At 42.3% G+C, this 16,069-nt stretch overlaps 1 long non-coding RNA gene across 1 annotated transcript; it reads left to right on the top strand.

Annotated features, from left to right (window-relative positions):
• The first annotated feature begins 10,428 nt into the window (after nucleotides 1-10,428).
• LOC133253315 (uncharacterized) lies at nucleotides 10,429-15,533 on the top strand. Its single transcript, XR_009738286.1, has 3 exons — nucleotides 10,429-10,658; nucleotides 13,626-13,710; nucleotides 15,296-15,533. It is a non-coding gene; the product is annotated as an uncharacterized LOC133253315 (long non-coding RNA).
• Nucleotides 15,534-16,069: the final 536 nt, after the last annotated feature.

Raw genomic sequence — 16,069 nt, 5'->3', positions numbered from 1 at the left:
CCAGGAGCCAGGGCCTCTCTACACGGCCCTCGCACATCCCGCTCTTCTTAGGGTCTCCTTTCTCAATTTCCCCGAGTCCCTCAGACACTCCAGCCTCAGGAAGAAGTCTGGAACCCCCACGTATTTGGTATCCTCACTGGTCCTCCACCTAGCGAGCCACACCACCCTTCTCACTGCTGCGAACTCTCTCCTCTTCACCAGCAAAACATGCTTGCTCCTGGAAGAACAGGCCCCTCCAGGACCAAGGTGTCCCAAGGACCGATTTTTCCCTAGTCCTTACGAAGTCCATGAGTCTCCCTTTTCCTTAAGACTTAACTCTCCAATCTCTCTTCCTGGCCCTACGCCCCGTCTGTGCCCTCCCAGGTCCTCAGAGGCCACCACAGCCCACTGGGCTTCCATCACACCATCTGTTCCTGGGCAGGACCCCAGAACAGCCTCTTCTCTTTGTCTTCCTTCACAGCCCAGGCTCGCAACCGACAAAAGCTCAGGGACTGACTCAGCAGAACATTTCCAGCAGTGGAAGCCCACTGTGTCCCCTTTGGGTTCCACCCTCCCTCCTAAGCATCCAGCCTAGAAGGCTCACCCCAGACACCCCAGATCTGGAGGAGCTGATCTGATTGCGAGGACTAGCTTGGGAGGGATGAAATCATGGTTGCTGGGAGGAACTGCCATGGGACCTTAGGGAGTTTTCCTCAAATTGTCATTAAGGAGATGCACATCAACCCATTTTCCTCCCCCCTCCCAAGAGCCACAGTGCATCTCCTGCTTCAGGCCACTTCTCCAGCAATCACAATTCCAAGAAGCTGAGAGCTCCCGGGGTAGAGCGAGAAGGGTGGGTGTGCAGGGAGAGGAGGGGCTTAGTTTCTCTGAGGTGGAGGCGACACCTAGTGGTTTGGGGAGGGAACTAAAGGACAATGCCATTTTATTCTCAGGTACAATATTTCTTTATTGAACACTGTCTGCCTTGCACAAGCTATGGGGATGAATGCACAAAGCTGAATGATACAGGCTTACCTTTGCGGAGCATTCATTTGGAATCCCTTGGGCTCAGAGGCCAAAGGCAAGCCCCCCAACAACCTCTTTTGCCCTCAAGCCAGTAGAAATGGAAACCTTTGGATAGCTCTTTAAACTAGACTTGTAACTCCAGTTCCAGCTCCTGACACTGTTAGTGCAAAGAAACTTCATCCTATCTGAGCAAGGAAAAGAAGGATAGACCAGACAAAAGGGTAATGGGACAACCTGAAAAAGACATGACTCTAGCTTCACATACAATCAACCAAATACTTTTCAAGCAACTACACACATTTTAATCAGAGAAGCAAATCCAAATGACACAGTCTCTGCCAGAATCACAGAATTTCAGTGCTAAGAGGAATCTTATAAATATATTGCTCACTCCTGTTATTTAAAGATAATTGAAAACTGAGTCTCTGAGAGGGAAGTCCCATAACTTCCTCTTGAAAACTGAGTCTCTGAGAGGGAAGTCTCGTAGCTTCCTCTCCTGCCCCTCTCCCCCAACTCTACATGGTTTTTTCTTTTTAAAAAAATTTTCTGCTCAGGGTCTTAGCTGAGGCACACAGTATCTTTCATCTTCCGTGCAGTATGTGGGGTCTTTAGTTGCAGAGCGCGATAGCATATGGGATCTAGTTCCCCAACTAGTGGAGAAGGAAATGGCAACCCACATCAATATTTTTGCCTGGAGAATCCCATGGACAGAGGAGTCTGGTGGGCTACAGTCCATGGGGTCGCAAAAGTCGGACACGACTGAGCGACTGACACTACACTACACTACATTCCCTGACTACGATTGAACCTGGACCCCTTGCATTGGGAGCGTGGAGTCTTAGCCAATGGACCACCAGGGAAGTCCCCTTTGTGGCTTCTTAATAGCAGATCAGACACTAGAATACAGGTTTCCTGGTCTCTAAGGTGGGCTCTGGACAGATATTTGCTGACTCATGGAACTTACCATGTGAAGCTATGCTTAGAGGGTAATGGCCACCAAAGACCCAAAAGAGTCTCTCTAGAACACCTGCAGACCCAAGAGAGGGAGGATCAGACACCACTGTTGCTCAGACTCTCCAGATGAGTTCAAATACATGATATATCATTTCAAGCATCTTGCCCCTTCCCTCTTCCTTCCAACTTGCCACTAAGACTATAAAGTGGGAAGGGCAGGGAAATAAAGTTAACTGCTTAATACTGTTTCTTATTTCTTTTTTAAAAAATTTATTTTTTTTTTTTGGTTGCTTTGGGTCTTAGTTGCATCATGCAAGATCTTTGCTGCATCATGAGGGATCTTGCCTTGCAGCGCATGGACTCTCCAGTTGTGGCACGAAGGCTCGGTAGTTGCAGAGCATGGGCTTCGTGGCTCTATAGCATGTGGGATCTTCATTCCCTGACTAGGGATGCAACCCACATCCCTGCATTGCAAGGCTGATTCTTAACCACTGGACCACCAGGGAAGTCCGCAATGCTGTTTCTAATTAACACCCAGTGAAAATTTTTTGTTTTTTCATTTGCAAGAAGAGACCGAAAATGTTAGATAAATGAGAACTTTGATTATATCTATATATTCTAATCATCTAATTATGTTCTCCCTCATATAGACAATAAGATTTTTACTATTTGGTGGCCATACTGCTACTCATACAAAGCCTTGGAAGCCTAAAGGTCCTGCTGGCCTAAGCAGCACCCAGCTAGGAGTCAACTTTCTCTCTGGAGGGTTGGTAACGCCTCATACTACTTCGCAGACACCCTCTATAATTTCTTCTGGGACAGGGCCAGCCGAAACAACTCATATCTGATCCAGAACTAAACTGTGGAGCATCAAATTAGCTAACTACTAAGGAAATGGCAACCCACTCCAGTATTCTTCCCTGGGAAATCCCATGGACAGAGAAGCCTGGTGGGTTATAGTCCATGAGGTCGCAGAGAGTTGGACATGACTTAGCAACTAAACAACCACAGAAGCTATGGTAGTTTCCAAGTTGTTCTGTTCCTTATTACAAAGAAATCCTGAGGCCTGTCACACTCTGGCCAAAGGAGCCTCAAGACCCTTGCTGAGTTCTGAAACCAACATGGGATTCAGGCTCATGACAATCTCCATGTTAAGCCTTGATGCCCCAAACAGACTCCCAGTTTAGTACTGAACTTGTAACTTACCTGATATCACAGCTAACTCCAGACCCTCTGGCCTGCTGTACACCAGATTGTGCCTCCAAGCCCATAGGATTCCAGACAAACAAAACACCTCGCTGTCTTTTCTCTGCTTAACCAACCTCACTTGCGGAACAAGGCTTTGACTTATACGTGCTTTGCACACAAAACAGGTCCAAGAAAACCTGCCAACAGAGGACAGAGAGCAATTATGGAAAGTAAGATAAAATAAGACAGAAAAGATATATTTTCAAATGCAGCATTTTGGTAAGGGAGAGGAGAATGCTGTATAAAAAAAGAAACATAGTGGAAATTCCCTTGCAGTCCAAAGGTTAGGACTCTGCACTTTCACTGCAAGGGTGTGGGTTCAATCCCTGGTCTGGGAACAAAGATCCCACAAGATCCCACAAGGCTTGTGGCTGCAGCCAAAAACCAAAAAAAGAAAAAAATAATAGTGAAACATATTAAAGGAAAAAAAGACCTCACTATAATTCTACATTATTTCTTATAGTCCCAGTGAGGGAAAGAGACAAGCCGGAAAACAAGTCAAACCCCCATTTTTGCTCATGTGGCCCGCTCCCATCCCCCTCCTGACTCCCCTCCCCCTCCATACAGCATGGTTCTAGACTTTGAGGTCACCTTCTTATCATATGTAATATTCTCAAAGAGCTGCTCTTATTGTTTAAAGGATCAAAGGTTTTTACTTTGAATTTACACACAGTTTTCTAAGTTAAAATGTTTTAAAACATTTTCAAATCAAACCCTGGCTTCTAACTTACCTATCAGGATATGTATCCTAAAAGCTGAAATGGTACATACTGTGAGGGTCACAAACACAAGTTTTGTGAAAAGATGGTACAGAAGAGTAGTTTTTTTCCATGGAAAATGCTTCATGGAGACCCAGTGATTTCCTAAGAAGCCATTTACGAATTGTCAGGAGAAGCCACCATGCACTTTTATCTCTGTGATGATTCAAGCTCCAAGTGAACCCATTTTCCACCCATCTGCTCCCTCCAAGCCTGGACTAACACCTCTGTGGGTGGCCAAGAAGGTCCCAGTGGTTCCCATTGCTCTTCTACACTCGGCCTGTTCCCCCAGGTTCATATACTGCTTCCCCATGTTCCTATTTCCCCTCTTCACCATTGTTACCATCCTCAGTAATGACTTATTACTCCTTGGGAGTATCTGACGCCACAAAGTCTTAAATATTTTCAATTATATTTCTTTCTGCACTATACTTAAAATTCTAGTTTCTTCACAAAATCTTTCACTGAGAAAAAGTGGCATGTGTCCCCTCACTTTTTAAGTCCTGCTCAATTTACAAAAATCTCACATAAAAAGAAGCAAAGGAAATACGATCTTATAGACCTAAACAATAGCTTCTAGAGAATGGAAATGTATTAATTTCTATTTTAATCTTCTGCTATGCTTAGGATTTTTCTGGAGAAGCCAAAGACTGGAAGAGGAGGAGAAATCTGAAGCAAGGTTTGACAAAATTGTACTCTTTTTGTGTGGCTGAATTATATCATAGAAAATAAAGAGTAGCTATAGTGGCAATGTCAGAGAAGGCAATGGCACCCCACTCCAGTACTCTTGCCTGGAAAATCCCATGGACAGAGGAGCCTGGTGGGCTGCAGTCCATGGGTCGCTAAGAGTCAGACACAACTGAGCGACTTCACTTTCACTTTTCACTTTCATGCATTGGAGAAGGAAATGGCAACCCACTCCAGTGTTCTTGCCTGGAGAATCCCAGGGACGGGGAGCCTGGTGGGCTGCCGTCTATGGGGTTGCACAGTCGGACATGACTGAAGCAACTTAAGCAGCAGCAGCAGCAGCATAGTGGCAATGTAGGATTGGCTGGCAGACAGACTGAAAGCAAGAAAAGTTAAGGGAACTCACCTGGTACATACTGTGAGTGTCACAAACACAAATTTTGTGAAAAGATAGTGCAGAAGAATAGTTTTTTTCATAGAGAGCCAGTGATTTCCTAAGAAGCCATTTAAGAATTGTCAGGAGAAGCCACCATACACTTTTGTCTCTGATTCTCCATGGAAGCTGTGCTTTGCAAAGTGTTGTTTTTAGCAGCAAAACCCTGCCTTCAAACACAAGTTTAAATATTAAATGGAAAAGAAGCCCAGGTGCTCCAGGTAAAGTAGTAGAGGTGAGCCCCAAACTCCTTACCCTCTGCCCTTAGCACTCTCTCAGACAGAGCTCCTGGGCCCTGAACCTCTGGGTGGAAGCTTCCAAACAGGGAGAGGACAGAAGGATGTTCCACGGGCCATGTCTGTACAGATGGTTTCAAGGGAACTCATTTCCAGATCCTCGTCTTCCATATGAACTGTTTCCAAAAATTCACCTGCTGGAGAATGAACTTGTGCTCACACAGTCCTTCCCACACTTGACAAAAGAAAGGCCTGTCCCTCACCCCACCAAACTTTACTATGATGAATTGTTCTAGAGTGTAAATACACCCAACAAACAGATATGTAAATGAACACATTGGTCTAGGGAGACATTTAAAGGCTAGTTAGTGCCTTAAACTACTGGGGCTTCCTGTCTTCCTCACCAGATACAGACTTCTATTATGGGTAAAACCTGGCATTGGAAATGGGGTGTTAAGCCCATTCTGGGATTTCCTACAATCGGCATAGCCAAAGGGAAATACATCAGTGACATACTTTCTTTTAAAAGTAACCAGAGTACACATTTGGGTTTTACCATCTGTAAATTATACCTCAATAGGAGCCCGGAAGGCTGCAGTCCATGGGGTTGCTGAGGGTTGGACACGACTGAGCGGCTTCGCTTTCACTTTTTACTTTCATGCATTGGAGAGGGAAATGGCAACCCACTCCAGTGTTCTTGCCTGGAAAATCCCAGGGACGGGGGAGCCTGGTAGGTTGCGGTCTGTGGGGTCGCACAGAGTCGGACACGACTGAAGTGACTTAGCAGCAGCAGCAGCAGCAGCAACCTGACTTAAAAAAAAAAAAAAAAAAACAATAAAAAATGTAATTGGGAAGTTTTATGGGCCACCAAAAAATTCACATACACTGAAAAATATCTATGGATAAAAAGTTCAGTAACTTATTTTGTATTTGGCATGCGTTGTTCCATAAGATAGTTAAAATCTACTTCATCAAATCATCATGAAATATTTTTTATGATTACAATCAGTCCTCAACTTATGAAGTGATTAGTATTTTCTGCCTCCTATTAACTTGAATAGTAAATGTTAGATTTCAGTGTAAAGCTGTGTGAGGAGGTTATTGCTATTTTAGGGAGCTCATGAGCAAAACATCTGAGCTCTGTAGCTTCCAACAATACTTTGGAAACCAATGGCTACCAATGATAGTGGCTCTTGATCCTATCAGACCTAAGTCTCCCTTCTTCTAATAAACATTTTAAATAATAGCACCCTTACTCTCCTAGAATGGAATACATAAGTGATCTATACACATAATTTCAAAACACCAATACAATGTCCTAAATCTAACACAAAAGAGAAATAAAAAACAATAGTTTATAATGAAATATAGAAGACTTACTGAAATACTCAGTTTCTTGTACCTAATTGTACGGAATGAGTAAGCTAGGGTTTAAAAGAAGTAAGATCAGAAGCCATATCATTTAAAAAATATACTAGATTATACATCAATATTAGAATTAGTAACAATAGCCCAGATTCAAAAATTATGCTGAACTCAGGACGTTTGACATCAAAAACATATTGCTAGTGTTGAAGTACAAAGATTAACAGGATAAAAGTCCTTCTCAGACTTTGCTAGTGGTCTGGTGGTTAAGACTCCAGGCTTCCACTGCAGGGGGCAAATGTTTGATCCCTGGTCAGGAACTAAGATCCCACATGCTGTGCAGTGTGGCAAAAAAAAAAAAAAAAGTACTTCTCTCATAAAATATACGACCTAGTGGAATAAGCAGATATCTACTTTAAAACAATATATTCTTAACTATGTGGAACTATTCTCACATTGTAGAGTCTAGCATCTGTGGCCCCTAACTACTGAAATGCCAGTAGCACCCACCTTCCATCACATTACAATGAAAAATGACCCACAAATGTCCATAACACCCCTCCCAGGGAAGTACCATTGCTATGAAGAACCATCATCTACAGGGTAGAGAACAAGCAGGTTAGCCCATCAGGATCTGCCTCCTGCCTTTCTCTCCAGCCTCCTCTGCTGCCAAGTCTGCCTTCCCAACAGAACCATCTGTTGTTCCCTAAGTGGACACAGTGCATGTAGTCCATACCCACTGTTTTTCAATTAACCTGAAATGTCTTGTCTTCTTTTGCTTTCTGATCGCTATTCTTCTTTGAGACCTTCCAGTCCACTTTTAATAACCCTTAATACATTGTTTTTAAAGCAGGTAGTTACCTTCTACTCTACCCCACTAATCTGTGCATTCCACAAGGGAAAGAATTCCTTCATGTTTAACCTTTGTACCTCAACACTGGCAATAAATTTAAGACATCAAATAAATGTTCTCTCAATGAATAAACAAGAGTACAGATGAAGGAATTCACTTTACAGGAAAATAATTATTTCCTTTTAGACTGAAGGGAAAGATGGGACAGTGGATTCAGGGATGGGTTTAGTGATAAATCAATGTAACTGTTGGTTGAGCATTGAACTCAGATGGGTATAAACACTCCCACCCACCCTATAAGAGTCTTCCTCTGTGCCTTGACATGCACAAACAGCACACAACAGCCTCACAACAGCACAAACAGATTCCACGTCTCTCTGCTCCCTTTTAGTTATGTGAAAGCTTGGTCCAACCCAACTCGTTTAAACTCTAGTCTCAGATCCAACACAGAAATCATCTCCTTCCCTCTTCCAGCCCAACCTGAGCCATGGCTGAAGGACCCTGAAGTGGAGAGCCTGTTCCCTCCTATGGCTTCTCCACCTCTTCTTCTACTTCTCTAGAAGGTTCTCTAGAAGGGGGTCTAGCTTCTAGGTAATTGTTACTTCAAACCACTGTTGGCTGTGGATGACAGGCCAGCCCAGACTGTTGTTTGACAGACATCAAGATGCCAGATCTCTTATGGCACTTGTGAGACCTCTCCACTGAGTTGTGCCCCAGTGTAGACCATCCAGCCCCTTTAACCCTCTTAACCTCTGTCCAACGGGGAGCCTCTTGCATGGACTACCAGCAGAATGGCTCAAGTCCAGCTATCTTCCTCCATGTCCCCAGAACCACAAGAAACTCACATGCCCATGCTAAGACAAACAGAAGGAATGCAGGCTATTCTACTGCTAAGCCCCTTCTCTGTCTTTCCACACTTAATTGCCTTTCTTCTTAGATAAATGCAGAGCTAAATAAGTCCATTGTCCAAACAGAGAGTCTAGCCAGGGAATCAGAAGTTAGTCTCTTTCTGTAGACTCTCTTTGATACCCTCCTGCTTGGTTTGGGGGGCAAAATAAGGGGGAGGTATTGGCTGCTAGGCTCATGACTCCCTCCCTTGAGTCATAGTACACCTTACACAGACTGGAATCGAGGTGAGGTGATGAGGTGATGAGGGATGGGTGGGGTTAGTGCTTAGAGGTACCAGGACCAGTTGGGCTACCTCGAGAGGGTGACTGACCCAGGCCATTTGCAGCTCTCTCCAGGATGTGTGATGCTTAGTATTTCTTTGTCCTCATTTTTAGACCCTAGTAACCAATTCCAGGGAAATAGGAACTCAATATCTTCTATAGAATGCTGAAGTGAAGGAAAAGTTATACAAAATAAAGAGCTCAACTGCATTCCAAAATGAAGATGCAAAGCTATCTTCTGAGTGAGGGAAAGAACTGGGAGTTAAAGGTTTAGGCAGAAATAAGAAAGAAGACAGAGATAGGTTGGGGGCAGAACACTGAATGAAAGCCATGGACACTTTCTCTCCTCACCCCCACCCTCCCCAAAAAGGCACGTATACATATTACACACAAAATTTTGCATTATCATTTTGGGGATGCATGGACCCAGGATCTTCTGAAAGCCTTGAAGGCCAAAGGACCCCAGATTAACAAGCCTCAAGCTAAGAGAAAGCAGTCAGGAAGAGACAGTTCACGTGTATATGTAGGAGGAAGGAGTGGTATCTGTGCAGATAAAGCAAATCCTGGAAGGTCAGACATTTAGGGACAGGCATACACTCAGAAGCAGTCTGTGCTAGATGTCAGTTTTCTAAATGAAATGTTTAATCTAAACTATTCTGATTGCTTAACACTATTCAACTTATTTTTCAGTATCATGCCATGATGTCCACTTACATGCAGATTTTTTTCCATTATATCAGTACTACAGTACTACACAGTTGGTTGAAACCACAGATGAGGACCCACACATGGAGGGCCAACTATACAGTTCTGCGTGAATTTTAGACTGCCTGCAGGGTTGGCGCCCAAAAGCCCTGCATTATCCAAGGGTCGACTGTACATATATACATATTTGGATGAGAATAGGGCTCTAAAAACAACAGGTGTGCTATATATGACTGCAGAGACTCTATGTGAGTATATGAGACAGTCACTGTCCTCAAACACCTGCTAGATCTGAGAGAGAAAGATGGAGCAGTAATGTGATGCCAGTCTCTCCCACCAAACAGCAGCTGAGAACATGACCCACCAACTACTGAGAGTAACCAGACTGTCTATCAAAAAGGGCAAGAAGATGGTCCACCATCTGTGGTTCAGAAGAAAACAAGAAAAGAACCCTGGTGTTTTTCTTTCAAACCTAAACTTTATAGTAATCTAACAGAGGACAAATAAACGGATTCCAGGATCCCCATATTAAAACCTACTCATGATGAAAATAAATGTAAAAGTGTGTTCTAAGTTGTCCAGCATGGTATACATGTTCATTATTATGGTAATCATTACGGATATTTCCTACCCAAAGAAGAGAAACTAGACCCCAGCATCAGCAGTTTGAAGTCATATTCTGGAAAGGTGAAATCTTTGAAAAGAATAAGTCTGCTTGTTTTCATAACAAATGTGCAAAGGTTTTCAAAATTTTCATGTCCTCATTGAAAAGCCTAAGAAGAGGAGCCAGTCAGTGATACGTGACCAGGAGTTAGAAACTCTAGTTCAAATTTGGTTCAATATAACAAATATTTTATTGAGAGGTCTTCAGAGGACACAAAAATAAGTCAGAATATAGCTCCCTGCTTGACCCTCACACACACAAGAAGTGTACTAACTAGGAAGGACAAACACCAGTTGCTGTGGCCAAGTGCTGACATGCTCCTTCCTGTCCTACTCACCCCTTTGTCCTTGGCCTATTTCTTATCAGATGCACGCCGCTCCCTCTTCAGCAGGTCTGACAGTCACAGACTGAGCCCATGGCTCCTGGAGTCCCTACTGAATCCTGTCAACAAAGGGCACTGGCAGAAGAACAGAACTCAGTAGGAAGTGAGAGAGCGAGAATGTTTCCTCCCCTTCTCCTTCCACCTTGGCCAGCATCTCCTGCAGAACCTGTGTGTTCCCTGTGGCTGCCGCTGCCCTCAGGTAGGCGCTCCTTCCAGCTTCTAACTCATCCTTGTTCCCCCAGCCTAGGGATGACAGAAGATTCCTGCTGTTGCTAACATCTGGGTTGCCTTGCCTTCCCTTGAATAACTTCCCAGGTCTTCCTTCACTTGTATAGCTAGTTCTCTGGATGAAGTTCCCTCTAATTTAAACACTTACAGTGGTTAATGTTCTCCTGGCTGAACATGATATGTGGCAGCTAAAAGTGAACTGACTGCTATTGAGAGCAAAGACCCTGATTTCACCATTGCTAAATTCAAAGCTCACTGCTATTGGTGTGGGTCCAGAGTGAGTAACACAGAGGAATGAAGAGACAGAATTGATTTTCCTCTTCTCCCAAAAGAACACACAAGAATAAGAGAGAAAAGCAATGGGGGAAAGAGAGAGGAAGAAGCATTATGGACTTACTACTTCCCTGTCCTCAGGATAATTTGGTTCCAGAAGAGGCTGCTGACAAGGACAAGGAATTCTCCCCCGCTCCTAAAATTCCGATAAATTAAAGAGAATGGACCTTCACACAGCTAGGTTAGGGTCTTTAGAAACCCTAAACACTAAAATTTAGATTATGGTATGCCAAAAAATCAATGAAAATAAAGTCAATCCTCTATACTTATAATACAACACAATGTAAGTGTAAATATTAAGTACAATAAATTTGACTTTTTCCCATAGTAACTGCTTGCACATTAAAAAAAAAATATATATATATATATGTATATATCTCAAAATCTTTTCCTCCAAATCTATTTGGGGGCCCCGCTTTGCCCTAAGCACATACCTAGTCAGCCCACTGGATCATCCAGTGATGGGCCTGGGCAGCCTGCCTTGTCCAGAGCTCCAGTGGCCAGCGTCTGAGGGATGGTGCATGTGCTCTTATAGGGGTGTGGGGTGCTGGACGCTGAGTGTCCTGATGACCCAGGAGTGTAGAGAGTTCTTAAATTCATATGTGCCCGGGAAAACTGAAGGCTTTAGAGGGGAAAGTGAGCTGGAGCACTAACCCTAAGAGTCTCTGAAAGAGCAAGAGGACGCACAGGGTTCACCTGCTGGTGGTGAGGTGGACAGTGGATGTGTCTCCAAGAGGTTATCTATGCACCATCCATCAAACCACCACTGACCATCATCTTCTTAGAATCAGCTATGTGTACTCAGCCATAAAAAAGAACGAAATCATGCCATTTGCAGCAACATGGACGGACCCAGAGATCGTCATACTGAATGAAGTAGGTCAGACATAGAAAGACAAATATCATATAATATTGCTTATATGAGAAATCTAAAAAAAAAATTGTACACGTGAACTACTTACAAAACAGAAACAGAGTCACAGATGTAGAAAACAAACTTATGGTTACCAGGAGGGAAAAGGAGGGAGGAGGGACAAATCGGGGGATTGGGATTCACATATATACAATACTATTCATATAATAGTATAATATAGTACATTAATATATAAAGTATGTAACTAAAAATGACTTATGGCATAACACAGAGAACTCTTCTCAATACTCTGTAATGAACTAAATGGGAAAAGAATCTAAAAAAGAGTAGACACATGTGTAACTGATCCACTTTGCTCTATACCTGAAACTAACACAACATTGCAAATCAACTAGACTCCTATAAAAATTTTAAAAAGTATACTGTACTCAAACATTAAAATCCACACAGCCCCCTAAACACTATTTCAGAGATGTATGATATTAAAATTGTTCACCATATATCATTACATGAAAACAGAAGGTTGAAAAATGTATGGAATGAGCCCAGTTTCATTAAACATGCACACATATACATACCTAGTCGAAACCTGGGATGAATAAATCAAAATGTTAAGGATGACTATTCTGGGGGGATACTATGTTATAACATTTATATTTATATAAATTTATATATAAAATTTATAAATTATATATATATATTTATATTTATATATAAAAATATATAAAATTTATATATAAAATTTATAATTTTATGAATAACTTAACTTTCAATGATTATGTATCACTTTTGTAGTAAGAAAAAATTATATGCAGACTTTTCTTTAAAAAAAAAAAAGGTATCATAGGGATGAAAGGATACCAAAAGATGTTCTTTAAATGCCACTGAACTATGTCTGTAGTTTGCATTTAACCAATACACCAGTCAAAATTGATGGGGTTTTTAATTTACAAGTTAACCAGGAGATTTATTTATAAAGACATATGACTTGGAACTTCCCTTGGGGGTGCAGTGGTCAAGACTCTGAAGTCTCAAAGCAGGGAGCCTGGGTTCGACCCCTGGTCAGGGAACTAGATCCCACATACCACAACTAAAGATCCCGCATGCCACAACGAAGACCTGGCACAGCCAATAAATAAGTAAAAATAACCTTTTTTTTTTTTAAAAAGACATATTACTTTAAGACACTTTCTGCCTGTTTTATACAACCCCACCACAGTCAGTATGCAGCTCAATAAATACTTGTTGAATAGAACTGAATCATCTAGTGTAAAATTTTTATAAATGGTTGAGATGAGGAAGAGCCCAGTGAAGTTCATACTTTACAGATGACAGTAAGTTCCTCCATTCTACTTCAAACACACTTGGCACTGTCTGTCAGCATCACCTTCTTGTTAAATCTCTTACCATGGCTTCCATCGCAGCTCATCCTCCCAGTCATCCTTCCGTTTCAGTGTCCACCGATCACTCACTGTGGTGGGGATCCTCTTCCTCCTTGGAACTGTGGTCTTCCCCTCCACACTAGCCTCATGCTCTAGCCTGCCGCTTTCTGCATTCTTCTCCCCGTAAATCACTTCCTCGGTGAGTTCATCCACAGTCATGGCATTATCTATCACCTCAGTTTCAGGTGTAACATGACCTTGTTTCCCTGGGTGTGCGCTAGTGTGCTGTCATTGTTACATATGCAAGGCATTTTGATATTGCACAACACTAATGATTAGAATTTTACAGTATGACTCACCAAGGAAAAGACTGGAGGATCTGAAGAAGAGTTGTTGGCATCAACGGCTGTAAACTCCTTCCTCCATGCCATAAAGTAAACCAAATAACAACACACAAGTAGAAAAAGTCAGCAAAGCATGTGTTTAAAACTGTCAGGTTAATGGTATCATACTTTGTTTGGAGAAGGAAGAAACTAAGTAAATGAAACAATTAGCCAACAAAATATTTTTTAAAGGCCTTAGATTCTGTATTTATAAAACTCACTTATATGAACAAAGTATATATTTTTATTAGTCATAACTCTGTTTTTTATTTTTCTGGTGGCTGGTCCTAGTTGGCTGACCACACTACTTTTATGGATTCAGCTTCAAAACAAATCTCCTTAACTGCCTCCCTCCCCTTCCAACCAGATTTCTTCCCTTAAGATTCTATATAGAAATTTCAAGCCACCACTGGGCTTATAGATTCATTATGTAGACCCAGAGTATGTAGATCATAGGTCCTGAAATAAGCTAAGGGTTACAGGCATTCCTCAGACCCAGTACATGGAACATAGAGGTTATAGACTTTTGGAATAGGAGGATGGCAATTTGGGGCCAATTTTTGAATAATCCTGGCAGGAAAGAAAGCACATGCTAGAAAGTGCCACAGAATATTACTACATAGGAAAAGTTACCAAAAGCCTTAAGGCCATGAGTAAGACTGGGCCCACCTAACCGTACACCTAAAGCAGTTAGAAAAAGCAGAACAACACCCCCCACAAAGATCAGAGCAGAAATAAAAGAAAAAAGAAAGGAAGACTGGGCCCAGATACTAGTCCAGAATAATAGATAGAAAAGCCAAGTTTCACTGAAAGGTAGAACCACTTTAACATAATAAATATGTTTCAGTCAAGCAAAACAGAAGAGAAGGAGATGATTGAGAATAGAACTATCAAGGCCCAGGGCCACCAGCACCCCCAGAGAGGGTAAAGGAAACATCTACATTACCTAGGCCCATAAAACTGGGCTGTGCTCTGTGGTGACTGCTCATTAGGGGTGCATAAGGAGGTATCTTCCAGGGCTGGCCAGCCAAGCAAAGGGGTTATTAGAAATATGTATACATATACACATTTAAAATAGATTACCAACAGTACCTACTGTACAGCACAGGGAACTCTGCTCAGTATTAATAACCTAATGAGAAAAGAATTTGAAAAAGGATACATGTATATGTATAACTGAATGCTGTACACTCGAAACTAATACAACATTGTTAGTCAACTATACTCCAATATAAAATAAAATTAAAAAAAAAAGAGAAGTATGTATATATGGAGGCTACTTCTTAGAAAGGGCAAGCTAGCTAAACTAAATTAAAGATCAAGAACCAAGGCGAGGACTTCACTGGTGCCTCAGTGGTGAAGAATCTGCCTGCCAATGCAGGAGACTCAGGTTAGATCCCAGATCTGGGAAGATCCCATATGTCACAGAGCAACTAAGCCCGTGTGCAAAATAAATAAATAAAATTATTTAAAAAAAAGAATTAGGGGAACCAACTGGGCATCAGAATCAGAGTGGTGAAGACAGAGAAAAACATGAGAATACAATTCTAGGAAGCGATAAGAATGCAACAAAACCTGTGGGAGGTCTCAGGTCCATAGACTAGGATTCACTCTGTTCTTCGGAACTTCTCACCAGGTTAAAGGCAGAGCCTTGAGAGGAACACATCTGTGTGGAAATGATTTCCTTCTTCGGAGTCCTTGCTATCTCCCGGAGTCCAGGTTTCTTCGGATTCGACAGGCAGAAGGCTGCCAGGTCACTAAGGTAGGCAAGGAGCTCCAGCTGTGCTCCTCTGGTCCTCTGTAGGCCACCTACCCCATCAGACATTATAGGTAGCTTCAGCACCATCACAAGTCCAGCCAAATGCTAACACGTCTCTAGAGTCATCTATAATAGCACACCTTCTGTGACACCACACTGCGAGCTTCTTCCAACTGACAGGCAGTTCTCTCCCAGTTTCGAACTGACTCTTCCTTCTCTTGGGTCGATTAGTGTTTCTTGAGGCTCTACTCTAGATTTTCTCCACCCAACTCTCTGTCCACAATTCTATCTATACTCATAACTCCAATGACCATTTCTACATGTTAAAGATGAATCACCAGTCCATTTCTGCCAGATCTAAATTAATATATCCAGTTGTCCACTGGATCTCTTCGCTTGATGGCCTTGCAAGCACTTTGAACTCTGATGTCCAAAACCTGATGTGATTTCTTCACCAGATATCTTCCCACCACAGTGTTCTTTAACTCAGTAAGTGATACTACCATCCACTCACACACTCAAACCAAAAACCCGAGGCATCCTTGAATTCTCCAATTCCCTTACTTTCCACATCCAAGTCTTGCTGGATATACCCTCAAATATGTCCTCAAATCCATCCACTTCTCCATTGCTTCTACCCTATAGAGTCCA

This window comes from Bos javanicus, chromosome 8 (genome assembly GCF_032452875.1).
Source record: "Bos javanicus breed banteng chromosome 8, ARS-OSU_banteng_1.0, whole genome shotgun sequence".
In the NCBI taxonomy this organism is placed as follows: Eukaryota; Metazoa; Chordata; class Mammalia; order Artiodactyla; family Bovidae; genus Bos; species Bos javanicus.
Note: the sequence above shows the minus strand (reverse complement) of the source record. Positions and strands in the feature narration are given on the sequence as shown.